The 14,487-nt window shown below is 30.4% G+C and overlaps 1 long non-coding RNA gene across 11 annotated transcripts; it reads left to right on the top strand.

Annotated features, from left to right (window-relative positions):
- The first annotated feature begins 1,101 nt into the window (after positions 1–1,101).
- Positions 1,102–11,713, top strand: LOC114389020. Of its 11 annotated transcripts, XR_003661683.1 has the most exons (7): positions 1,102–1,367; positions 1,798–1,930; positions 3,515–3,605; positions 5,548–6,982; positions 7,094–7,706; positions 7,792–7,916; positions 8,120–8,466. It is a non-coding gene; the product is annotated as an uncharacterized LOC114389020 (long non-coding RNA). The 11 variants fall into 11 exon arrangements; XR_003661682.1 differs by adding an exon at positions 11,319–11,713 and having other exon boundaries at positions 1,798–6,982; positions 8,120–8,280; XR_003661681.1 differs by having other exon boundaries at positions 1,798–6,982; positions 7,094–7,235; positions 7,560–7,706.
- The last annotated feature ends 2,774 nt before the right edge of the window (positions 11,714–14,487 follow it).

Here is a 14,487-nt window from a genome sequence, read left to right on the forward strand (position 1 = left end):
TTTATATAAAAAATATAATAATTAATAAACATCAAAAAATTTAAAAGGTAAGCATTTAAAAATTAAACTATATTTTTAAAATAAATTTTGTAATTTTATTTTTATTATTTCATGATTATCATTTAAATATAACACAAACTTATATAAATTATTGCATATTAGTTCATTTAAAAATTAAAAAAAAAAACTATTTTTAATAATAGAGTTTAACTTTTATAGAATTTTATCGAATGCTGGTAAAAACAATTATATCATAAAAAAATTAAAATTTATTATTAATATATTTTATTTAATTATTATAAAAATAAAAAAAAAATTAGTTTTTTCTTCTTAAAAAGGTCATAGTTTTCAATACTTTTAGTTTCTTTGGTTTTTCTGAGTTCTCGACTTTGGAATTAATATATAAATTTAATTTTATTTCAAAAATTTTAAATAGAAAAATTATAAAATATTTAAAAAATGAAAAATTTTATAAAAAATATATACTTATTATTTTCATATAAATAAATTATAAAAAAAATATTTATATGATTAATTTAAATTGAAAAATTATTTAGAATTAATAAATTAAATTAATAAAAATACATATTTTTTTAAATGAAATTAATTTATTTTAAATTTTAAATAAAATATATAAATAATTATAATTATAAAACAAAAATTTTGAGAAAAAAAATTAGATTTTACAAAATCTTAAACAATTTTTTTTTAAAGAATTAAAAAAACTCTATTTTATACGACAACAATGAGTCACTATGTACGACAATAATAATTATAATAATAAATAGATCTATTATGCTTAATAATCACAAGTGCTAGCTGTTTCTAGAAGATAATTATAAGAATTTAAAATTAAATTTAATTACTTTAGAGATAAAAAAAATTGCCATGTTTTTTAGTACGTGTTGCTTATCCTTTACAAAATTTTAAAATTAAATTTATTTTTTTTTTAAAAAAAAGAGTTTAACCACTCAATGGTAATATATGATATAATGTAATAATTTTATGAATTTAACTAAAATAGCACATTGAACGTTGTAGTTGTAGGGATGGCAAATATAAAAAGGCAACTGTGGGTCTAGGCCAACAAGGTCACGTGTCCTCAATGCCAAACCCTTTTTTTTCTCTTTCATTAGTCATTTAACCTTCAGTAATGCCGCAACATTTTCTTTCCATTCCTCGGAAGGTTCAAGATCCACATTGACTCACTCATTGTCCTCGCAACGACAATGTTTTCTCTCTCTCTCTTTCATTTGCAGCTGCTCTTGGTGTCACCCCTGACAAAGGAGATTTGATTTTTGTTGTTCGTCTCACGGGCCTCGGCAACGGCAACAACAACAACAACGATAGTGAGTCACCGGTTTCAGGTAATGAGCACATATTACTATTTGTTAGGCCTTGCTCTAGGGTTTGAGCGCTACTTTTGAATCATAACCATTAGGTGCTTGATATTTTTTTGAGTACAGGAAGAAACAAGAAATAGATTGGTTTGGGTCCTTTGGGATATTATTGTATTATAATAATATGTCTTTTGTAATCGTTATCATTTTTTTTAGTACAGGAAGAAACAAGAAACATAATCCCTTCTGGGATGTTTCGCACAAGGTTCCCTTTATTGCTAGCTATTAGATGTAATCCTTATCATTTTTGGGTCAAATTAATCTTATGGCTCTTAATAATAATAGTATTTGGTTTGTTTGGAAGAAAAAAAATAAAAAGTTAAACACCAATAGGTCTAATTTAATTAATTAGGTGGATAAATGTGCATAAAGGAGAGAGAGAGAGAGAGAGAGAGAGTGCAGTGCAAGCTTGGTTGGATGGAATGGATCATTCCTATTCCCATGTTTGGTTAAGTCAAGAGACCCAAGGTGTTCATCAATGGCGAAGTTCAAGAATCTTGCTTTGATCGTGTTGACCAGAAAGAAGTGAGGTTGTCATGATTGGATAATTCATATCTCTTTGGTCTACAAAAGATAAGTTTTGTTGATAAATTGTTTCAAGTGCCTTTTGAATTGGAATGGAACCATGTGGAGGTTACATATGAAAGTGCGTTATATATCCTTCTTAATTTCTTTTGGCATGACTATACAACTTCTTTAATTATAGAGCCATTAATGGCTAATGAATTTTCCTCAAGTGATGGTGGGGCAAAGTTGCGCATTGCTTACTAGGTACCCAAACATACCCTATGTTATATTTGCAATTGAGGCATATATGCACGTAAGTTAAATATACAATAAATGTTTTATGTCCTTCCATATATTTTAAATGTTTTATATTCTTTGTATTATTTTGTTTTTATTTCATTGATTGTTGAAATATAAAAATAATAAAAGAAATTGAGTTGAAAGTCAACTATATATCAATTGGAATTACTAAGATATCATGTATATATATAATTTAAACTCTCAATTACTAAATAACATGTTGTGACGTAACATCTGTTTAGGTAGTAAATTCTAGTTTTATATTATCTCTTACCTTTTATATAAGAAAAAAAATATCATACTTTTTTGTCCTTATCATATAAGAAATATATACTTAATTTTAGATGTATTATTGCATATTACTGATAAAAAAAAGATATTTATTTAACCTTTTTTTCATAAAATGAATAATCTTATTCAAGACATAGAAGCCTGATTTTTTATTTATTTTTATGGCCTCTAGTAAACAATGATGATGGGATCTAGATCCCTAACCTCTATTTAAGATCATAGAGGTTCTCCATTCAGCCTATAGAGATGGTCATAAATATTCTTCATATATAAAAATTATGTCCGAGCTGGTAGTTTTCTTAATATTTTATAAAAATAAATAAATAAATTTAATATTTAAAAATATTAGTTCTTACCATACAAAATAAATAGAAAAAAATAATAGCGAGATTTACAGTTATTCGTACAGTAACATGGAAACAGACACAGACATAGTCTTAACTTGGAAGTACAAAACAAACCATTGTCTCCTTATCCAACATGGTGTGCCAGCCCACCCAATGAAAGTGAATGAAACAACTTCCGTTTTCTCGACCCAATTTAATCTTGAGAAAATATTCTATTTAGATAATTCCTATGTACACCTCCCTTATTACTAATAAACTCATTTCCATATTTTTTCCCCATATTAGCTTCTCTTCATAACACATATGGGTAGCTTTTCTTGTTACAGATATGCTGTTAAAGCATGAGTAGTTATAAAGAGCACGTATTATTTGATAAATTAAGTAATATGGAAAAAAATGTTATGGTTGCCTTGCCTAATTATTTTTCTGTTAGTTATATGGTTTAAAGTTCATGTTTTTTTTTTCTCCCTTTCTTTCCTTCTCCTTCCCTCCTTATAACATCACTGATTTCTCAACACTTGTTAAACCCTCTCCATCTATTTCAGATGTGATTTTCAGAATTATAGCTTTCACATCTCAAATGTAGATGTGATTCTTCCATCTTAACAAGTTTCTAAACACATTATATGTAAAAAGTTAATTAATAAAAAAGAATTGTTGGTGATCCAGGTTAGTGGACCAGTTACTGTGGAACTTAATGTAAACATGCATTGTGAGGCCTGTGTTGAGCAACTCAAGAGGAAGATACTACAAATGAGAGGTACCATTTTTCTCTATTGATTTCAAATTTTCAATATGATCACGGCTTCATTGTTAGTTGTAAGGGAGAAAGGAAAGGTGAAAAAATAAAGGGAAAGAAGTGCAAGGCTATACTTTGCAATACTTAAGAGACTAGTATTTATACAATTACTTTGTTATCTTAAAATTAAGAATTAATAGTGTGTACGTATAAAACTCCTTATATTTGATTTATTTAGTTGGGTATAGCATTTTATATTAGAATAACATTAATATAATTTTTGTAAGTAAGGTATGGTTTGTTCATTGTAAAAATATATAAAATATTTTAAAATTTTGCAAAAAAATAACATCGGTTGGTTTATAACCGATGTAGAAAGTGCATTCACAACATCAGTTATGACCAAAACCGATGTTGTAAAGACACTTTCTACATCGGTTCCGTAAAAACCGATGTCGTAATCAAATTCAACATCGGTTTTTTCAAAAACCGATGTTGTCTATAACTTTCAACATCGATTTTTACAGAACCAATGTAGAAAGTATTTCAGAATATATAATTCAACATTGATTTTTTCAAAAACCGACGTTGTATATAACTTTCAGTATCGATTTTTACAGAACCGGTATAGAAAGTATTTCAGAATATACAATTCAAGATCAGTTTTTTGAAAAAATCGATGTTGTTTTTTACATGATAGCATCGGTTTTCTTGAAAAACGAAGTTATATTGTGTATTTTAACATCAGTTTTTATAACTGATGTTAACGTTCATACTTTTAAAGTTGATATTTTCAACATCGATTCGAAAACCGATGTTGAATGTCCAAAATAACTGATGTTAAAAGTGTTTTTTTCTAGTAGTGATATTTGAAAATGCATTACGACATCGGTTCTTGTAGAAGTGACGCAGAATGCAAGAATAATGTCTTAGGGAATGCGAAGTGGCTCTCTATCTCAGTCCTTATTTTCATTTTTTTTAATCTCTCTCTCCTTTATTTTTGAAAAACCCTAAAGTCTCCTCCTTGCTCTCTCTCTCTCTCTTTGCGCCTCCATCTCCTTTTCTTCCATACTCCCTTAGCTTCTTCTGTTCAAATTCCAGATCCTTACCAGCTCCATCGTGAGGCACATGCTCATTCGCATAATCCTACTTGTGTGTGTTGTCTCAATTGTGTCTGTGTACCGCACCCTATCCCCTTTTGATTTTGGAACCCTCGCTCCCATCACCACCTACTTCGACCGTGTCTCTGGCTTCCAGAGCTTCATCTTCTGCCACAGTTCCCCCTTCCTCCGAACTCGGTTCGGGGTCTGCCTGCAAGGAGAAGAACCAACATGTATGGTTCAAGGAGAAGGAGAAAGTAGTGTTGTTGTTCGAAAGCGATTACAAAGGAAGAGAAGGAGAATGTAGTGTTGTTGTTCGAAAGCGATTACAAAGGAAGAGAAGGAGAATGTAGTGTTGTTGTTTGAAAGCAATTCAAGGAGAAGCAGCAACAAGAACAACCCTTTCCTTCCACAAGGACCATCATCAACCAACAACACCGTCAATGTGCCTCCCTCCCCAACAACACTCAACCATTTCAATTTTTTTTTTCCTTTTATTTAAGAAAACAAAATCACTAATCTTCCATTCCATCTGAAACATCACCTTCACACACATCTCGCATGCACTAATTGAACGTGGCCTCATTTATATATTTCATTATGGAAGCCTGCAGAAAATGATTTCTCTTAGTTGGCACTTCTTATTATTAATTATACCTTTATTTCCATTACTGTGGAAGCCCCATCATTTCAAGTTTCATTCTTGAAAATGAAATTTAAAGGGGATGTTATTGGATGGCAAGAGGAGGATTGTAGAATTGTCTATATCTCTGCTGGTTTTCTACTTTTAAGGTTTAAATGAATGCAACGTGAACTTGGAATGAAACCATGTATGGTTGAGTGCAACTTTTTCTACTTTTAAGGTGGTATGCCTGCAAGGAGAAGAAACAGTAAGCTTCGCCTGCAAGGAGAACAAAAATGGAAGTTTCAAAGGTAAACCAATTTGCTCTATCTGTTTTCTATCTCAGCTTGTGGAGAAGAAACACGAAGCTCTCACTTAGAGTATTTTTCTTTCATTTTTTGTCTATGCTTTATGTTCTTTATAATTTATGAGGATATGCTGTTATGGAAAGTTGGAAAAGAGACTTAGACTAACAGATTTTAATGAATATTGTGGGCCATTGTATATTTGTATTGCAAGCATTCACTTTTTAGTTTCTCGTTGTGGCAATTGGTTTCATTTCCCTTACCTACTCTCTTAGCTGTGTGGTTTCACTTCCTAGTGAACATTAGCCTAGAAGCAGCCCAAAAGTTCCATTAGTTATATTGGTGTGAAGGCTACCTTTTGGATTTCTTCTCACTTCATCTCTACTTGCTTGGTGGTGTTGTTATTCAAGAAACTAAGAAAGTTCCTGGACTTAGTGAATCAAATAACATTAAAAATTAAGAGTTGTTGTAGAAATTAGGGTTGATTTACTACAAAAATTTTACCGGCCCTTACAAAAATCATATTTCCACATGCAACAATATTCAATCTCTCACTACTACAAAACCTGTTTATTACGACGCACTAACAATATCGGTTGGTATACCACCATCTTTGAAAATAATGGGATGGAACGCTCGTAATTAAATTGTAAATTTAAGGACGGTCATTTAAAGACTGTCGTAGTGCTTCTCTATACAAAGACGATTTTACCCCACCATCTTTGAATGGTTATATTTTTATTATTTTCTCTCTCTCTCTCTCTCTCTCTCTCTCTCTCTCTCTCTCTTATCTTATCACTGGCAGCTATAGGGACCTGTGACCCTTCATTTCTTTCCTTAGTCTCGCTTCTCTCTCTCGGGCGAAGAACTCCTTAAGGAGACATTTAGCTCTTTGAGGATTAGAACCCCTCGATCCCTTCCTTTTCCCCTTAAATTCCACACCTCCTTCTCCTTCAAGTCTTCGGCCTCAACCTTCCACGCCTTCTCCAATGTTGAGGAGGACAAAGAAGATGATGAAGAAGAAGACCAAGATCCACCGAATGTTTTAGGCGAATGCCAAGGGAGATTCCGACGAGCTGTAGATCCACCGAAGGTGGAGGACAAGATCGGTGTTGTGCCTCATGGCCTTTCAACCAATTCAGATGTCGTCAAGAGGTGTGCGTTGTTTGATTTCCCTTTTTCTCTTGTTCTCTTGTTTTTCTAGTAGTTGATCTCGAAGAGATCTGTCCGGAGCAACACAAAGAAGTTTAAGTTCCAAGCGGAAGTGTCGCGACTTATGGATCGTGTTCCACCCCAGAAACCCTAATCAAAAGCCCATTCAGAGCCTTAAGGGCCATCATGGGCGACAACTACTATATCTGCAGGTTCCAGGTAAATAATAATTCAAGACCCTTATTTGTATTCCACATTTATATTTTAAAGTTTGTATTTTTATTTTCCTTTTATGAATTTATTAATTATTCTGACACTTTTTCGTTAAAGGGTATCGTTTTCTAGTTCTAGTTGCGGGAAAAATTTGCAAATGGAAGAAATGAAGGTTGCTTCAAACTTGTTGGTGGGTGACCCTGCTTCACTGGAGAAGAAAATTGATGCAATTCGTTTCGGTGGTCCCTAGAAGCTTCAGGTTTTTGCATGCATTTGGTTGATATTTAATTTAATTGTTGTATTGTGTATTCCATAATTATTTTTTTGTGTGTGTGCTAAATGAATTGGCTCAATGTGATGGCTTAAAAAATGGGTTGCCTTTGAAAAATGGTTTTTGTTTTTTTTTTTTTGAGATTGCTGATTTTTATGCCACGTTAACAAAGTTTTGTGTTAATGGAACTCGTGGCCAAAGTATGTTGTTCCCTCAACGTTTTATTCCTCCCTTTGAGGTTTTGAGGCAAGAAAAACTGTCATTAGGAATTGATATGTATCATATCTCATAGATTCATTTGCACTTTTGTAGCCACTCATGGTCTTTTAAGCAGGGTAATCTAGAATATGATGCCAAAAGGCAACAGTTATATGAATATTACCATCCATTAGTGTTTTCGCCGACTATTGGACTTGAAGAGTAAACAAAGCTCATGGAAGAGTGGTGTGTGAATTGATGGTAGAGATATAGGAACTAAGTTGAACAGTGACATTTAGTATTGGCATTAATGCTTTTTGGTGAAACTCTAAATGTGGTGTTTCAGGTGGGGAAAAACACAAGGTCTTCTTGTTGAGGGAGGACTTACATATGATTCAATAAGACAATCAGTTGGTAATGCCAACATAGCTTTCAGGGAATGTGTTTCTGAACTTTTTTGAGTTTCTGGAGGTATATTTCCCATCCTTCTTTGACAGATATAAGTTCTTACATGTTGATATGTTCATTGTATATCAGGTGAATATATGAAATGAAATATATATGCGTGAAAATTCAAACATTCAATTGTTGACACTGGTTCCTGTATTCTATTTTTAATTTTTGTACATTTTGTGTCTGAAACTATCACTCATGCAATGCTGTGAAATTTGTAGGTTAAAGAGAAAACCATAGCCACAAGAGGGATTGAAGTTAAGACTATTATATTCCCTTCAGCTAACGAGAGATTTTGATGAGCTAGCAACTAATTTTGCTTTTGATGATGAGCAATCTCAGAGGTGAAGCTTATTTGATTTCAAAGATATCATAATTTTCTGTAAGTGCTAAATAATTGATGTCTTTCTTAACTTCATTGCCTTTGCTGTCATAGTGGGTGTTTTATGTAATTGTTTATGAATACTATGTTGTTATCTTTGGTGATTGGTTTTGACTTTTGAGGGATGTAGGTGTGTAAATGTTTTCTTCTCAACATCACAAGTCTTATCTTCTGTTTGTTTTATAATTGTGTGATACTTTCCTAGTTACTCTAATTCTCTAAATATTTGCAATGAAATTAATTAATACCATGATTTGATCACTATGCCAGGTAACACACTTGTAGTTGCAATAGGACAACTATGAAGAAAAATGACATTATAACTTTGACATTGAATTCTAATTTGTCTTCACTGAATGTATAATCCTAAATAATTTATTAGTAGTTTGGTAAAGTTGCACTAATGTACGAGTCCCTTTTTTCTTTACAAGACCAATATATGATTCTTAAATAGGAGTACTATAAGGGTATTAGAGACTATTTAATATATTTCAATAAATATTTTTAATTGTTAAAAGATAAATATTGATACTATGTTGTTTTGTGTCATCACATTAATTATTAGTGTGAAGTATCATCAAGATCTAATTTCAGCTTTATTCAAACTAACAACATGTGTTGGTGACATGTTATGTTTCAATAAATATGTTGTTTTCATTAAATATATCTTTTATTTCTTTAATTAACCAATGTTTCAATTCTAGGAACACTCATTATATTTTTTCTCTCATAATTTCAAGAATAAGTGTCATATTTGAAAAAAATAATTTGTTCCAAAATAAATGTTATATCTAACATTTCAATGTAATATTAATGATCCATTTTTATTAATACTCTTAATAAATATCACTTTAATATTTTAATCTAATATTAATACTATTAGCTTATATCTATTTAATAAGGTCAGTTTTGTAAAATTAATTATCTCTTTCATTTATTTATTAATTTTTATTGATTTGTATAAAAATAACCTAAAATAATACTTATTTTTAGACGGAGAAATATTATACTAAGATATATTTTAGATCAGCAAAATATATAAAAGAAAAATAAGACATGTAATAATAATGTAAAATGTTTTTACATAATTACTTAGTCATATTATATATATATATATGGTGATGACATGAATATTTAATACTAGTTTGCTATAGCAAGGACACAAATCTCGGTTACTAGAAGTGCCTAGTGGCACGCACTTGCACCTTTGGCAGCAAGCATTGCATGCCCATAGGCACATTACGTGCCTCCCAGCCTTGCAACACCTGTAACTGCACTTTCCAACACAATATGCATCATATATATTCATATATAAGCATATACTATATAGTTGTTCCCTAAGTTGGGATGATTAAGTCAAAGAGAATAAATTAACACGGACATAAAAGTTCAAAATTGTTGTTCAATAAGTGATCAAAAGATGATCAATAGTAAAATTCATATATATCACATATAAAATTGTTTTTTAATAAATGAATTGCTTTCCAGATAATTAATTACTCCATAAATGTTTAGTTAGTTTTTTTTAGCACAATTTTTAGTTAGTTATAATCACTAATAATTGTATAAACAAGAATTGTTAGTCCAATTGTATAGAACTCACAAGTTATATTATATAGAATAAAATTGTATTTCAATCAATTATTGTATGTTTTCAAGAGTTTGATTTTAGACGAAAACATGAAGAGGAAAATTTTTCATTTCTAATAAATATTCTACAATTTGATCATTTTTAAAATAAAATAATATATTGACATAAATTTAATGTCCTAATCTTTTTCTGTAAAAAAAATGTACCAAACTTTTATTTGCTTTATTAACATATTAACATATAACTTTCTAAATTTAAAAACAAATATTCCCCCTTCACTTTTCTATAAAACAATATATATCCTTAGATTATTCAAACGCAGTAATTACATTAAATTAATATTATTATTCAATTTTGAAAAATACACTACTAGAAAAAGTGTATTCAAAGTCGGTTATATTGAGCATTTTATGACGATGTTGTTAAATCAAACGTCATAGAAAGTAAAATACCATTTACGACAATTCCTAAAACCGTCTTTATATGTGCTATAATCTACGACGGTTATAGTAGGAACCGTCTTAGTATGTCTTACGAACCGTCTTAGAAACTCATTATTCTCTTTGGGATACTAAGGCGGTCGAGACAGACCGTCTTAGTATGTTCTACCTTTTTACGATGGTTTGAGGAATAACAATCGTAATATCTATTGGCATTTACGACGGTTCATGTGATGACCGACATAGATTCTCATTCTCGAAATCTACATACTAAGATGGTTTCGCCGACCGTCTTAGCATGTATTACCTTTTTACGATGGTTTTGGAAACCGTCTTAATATGTTTTAATTTTTTTTAGCTGATTTTTTTGTTTGACATTTTTTGTTGCATTTTTTTTTTGTGATGTTCTCTAGTACCTTTAAATAAGACGCACATTATGGCAACCAAAAGTATCATCATGATTTTCAATAATTATACAATAATTTATGTACATATTTAATTATATATATATATATATATATATATATATATATATATATATATATATATATATATATATATATATATATTGGACCATTACAAAACAATAGAATTTCTAAGCTTCATGCATGTATGTAACAATTTTTGCTATTGACTATATTAAATTGAAAACAATTCAATTCATTGAACATAAGCCTTACTTAAGATTGTTGCTTGTCAAGTCGTCCTAATGACTATGTAATTAAGCGCTGCAACAATGATCTTGTGATACAACGTACAATATTTTGTAAGCACTAGGGAGTAGATGCCTCCTAGATTCAATTATACTTTATTCCTCATTTTGACTTTCATCCTTGATAAGCTTGATCATGTCATCAATTCGAAGGATAGTAGCTTCAGTTGCAAACTGGGGAAATAAAAAAACTTCATGCTCATGCAGTTGTGTAAGGAAGCTGTATATTGAAGTCAACAATTGTTGATATTTAACTAAATACATACCTGAATAATTTTTACTTTGCTCATTGCAGGCTCAATGACTCCAGTCTCGAAGTTGTTTCTGATTTTCCCTTTAGAAAGGTCCATGAATGCATAGAAGCCTACAAATCATACACATTTAATAGTTAGTAACAATAAAAAATGTAGATTTTTAATAAATTTGAAATATGTAACCATGGAATCACCGTATTTGGAATTGTTTCAATAAGAGCAATGTAAGAAGAAGTACATAACACTTAATATAGGCGTAACAAGAGAGGTAGGCCAGCTTATTGGAAAATATCTGGCATCAAAATGTAATGATAATAAGCAAGATTCTGCTGCATCCTGCTAGGGTAATCTCATCTGGTATCATAATATAGTAAAACAAGATTCAATCATGCCCCATCAATAAATGTTAGGTGCATCCTATATGTTCACTAGATAATTACATTCTTGCTTTTACATACTTTAAGTTCAATTCACAATTACTGTATTGAAAACTATAATGAAGCAAATTTAATGTGTCATCTCAATGTTCACATTCAAGAAAAATTCAAGAAAAATCATAATTCCATAAGAGGGTAGGCTGAGGAATCACAAAGCATGATCATCTCAAGCCATAACTTAGAAATCTTTTGGGATCTTCAACTCTATGATTCACAAAAGGGCTAGGAAGAAATGAAACACCTTTTCTTTCAATGGAGGTCTAAAACTATAGTTAATCAAGCATGACATTCAGTAAAATAGAAAAAGAAATTTTCATTGAAAACAAGTGTATTTTCTATTAAACCAGTGAGTGAGACCTGTTAGCTGGAAAAGCAATTTGACATAATTTGACACAAACTCACCATCAACATATAGATGAACACTTTCCAAGATGTTCTCTACGAGTTGTGATGCTTTAACCTGCATTATCACCATCCAAGCTCTGGACAGTTTGTATATCTTCGTGGACATATTTATTTGACTCCAGCTCAGATACACTAAGATTACCAATTTGTATATCTACAAGCTCAGCCACGAGGCTTGACCCAACCTGGGAAAGATTACCAGTTTGGTGGGCAAGCATGCTTACTCTATCAAAAGTAGTTTTTGCCATAGCAATTACAGAATCCAACAACTCTACAAACTTCAATTCTGTATAACTCCCATCACTTGGCATAAGGGCATGAAAGTCCAACATGCGAACCTCGGATAACCTTGGGTAAACTGCCTTGCCAAATATTAAACAAAATAAAATATAATAGATGTCTGGGGAATCATAGAAACTAGGTAGCACGGAGAGAAGAACAAATAAGTGATATATAAAAATTAACAGAAGGAAAACACATCTTAAGAAAGATTAAAACTAAAAAAAGAATCACAAACCTGGATTTATTGTTTCTAATGTTGATCCTATATAGCCAGCATCTAATACATTGCCCATATATAGACCCTGCAAGTAGATATTTTGGTATATACTTAAACATGACAAAAGAAGGCATATAAATCAAAAGTTCATAATAAAAAGCAAAATTAAAGCATCAGTAAGTTTTCTGAGGTTTGGTTCACCTACTTTCTTGCTATCCCAATTTCCAGCTCCAGTTGCATGAGCTTCGAATGACTTGATTCTAATTGTTTAACATAATTATAATTATAATTCACTAAAATTTACGTGGATATACATTTTTACTTGTTACCTTTAAAAACAAGTATATTTTAGATAACTTTTTTTTTTGTATTTTGAAGATTTTTTAATTTTTTTTTTTGGTACATTTTTGAGAAGGATGTTTATTGTGAAATATATAATACTCTTCATATAGATTAATAGTTTTTAATATATAAATTATGTTAGTATTCAAACATAAAAGCACTAAAATGTTTCTGGTTTTTTCTCAGTTCTTTATTAACTTCCCTATAGCTGGGTCACTTATCATTATGAGTACAACAACAAAAAGTATTTCATCAAATTAAAGTCTATCTCTATCAACATGGTATAATTAATAAATAGTTTTATTTCTTAAAAATGTAATATGTATAAAAAAATATCTATTGAGAAAAATCAATCCTTTAAATACATCTAAAAGAATTAATTCTTAACTTCCTATGAAAGAACAACTTGATTCGCATCAAAAGTCTATCTCTTAGGTAAATGAATAATTAACATGGTAGTTTAATTTGATAATAGAAAGAATACTATTTTCTAGGTACTCCAATCTTTTGATTGATCGAGTCCTTAAAGGGTTTGGACACTTTATTCTCTTTCTCTCTCTTTTCTTTTCCCCGTGTATTTGGATACTTGTACTAAGTTTGCATGCAGGCTTTGTCAGCATTTTTTTACTTTCTTATATGCACATACTCTGTTTAATTAAGTTATATATATATATATATATATATATATATATATATATATATATATATATATATATATATATATATAATACGAAGTAACTTTGTATTTTATGACCATTTTCTAATAGTTTAAATTTATTGAAGTAATTTTTTAATTTTTAATTTTGCATTTTATGTAAAACAATGCATAAAATAAAAATATGAGACAAATATGGTTATGGTTAATTGTTTTATTTTGGGGTAATATATCTTTCTGAGCAAAACATGTAGATAAATAAATAACAATTTGTTGTGAGAACACCAAAAATAAACTGTTGTACACTTTTTGTCCGTTTCTAATATCATTGCCATGTGCAATAGAAACTAAGATCTATGCATAATGTATATCTGGAAAGCTATAAATGTTCCTAAGAAGAGAAATTCTATACTTTCAAGTTTCTGTGTATCCACTAGTGAAAAAGGAGAAAGACGACTAAGCTTTTTGGACACAAAGCTAATGAATTACTTTCTAGGCAGAGGAGGCTTATCAACAGAGGGTGGTGCATAAATCACAGGACTACTTGATGCTGATCTAATTGAAGTTCTCTCAAACTCTTTTAGTCTCATTTTCAGTTTCAGGTCTTGCTTTTCTCTTTGCAAGATGGAGAGAAAACACTCAAGTTTTATCCGTAATTTTAACCCCACATATGACCTAAACTATGCACTGTACCGTGTACGGTTACATGGACCAAGACCCATAATAAAATGTTCCTAACTATAAATGGCACTCTTGCTTTTAATTACATAAAGCATCTGGTTCTTGTTGAAATTATGCTACTATATTCTCATGTGTCACTCTATCAGAAATTCTTGTGGTTCGAAGAACACATGTCAACAATACAGAGGTTG

This window comes from Glycine soja, chromosome 16 (assembly GCF_004193775.1).
Source record: "Glycine soja cultivar W05 chromosome 16, ASM419377v2, whole genome shotgun sequence".
Lineage (NCBI taxonomy): Eukaryota > Viridiplantae > Streptophyta > Magnoliopsida > Fabales > Fabaceae > Glycine > Glycine soja.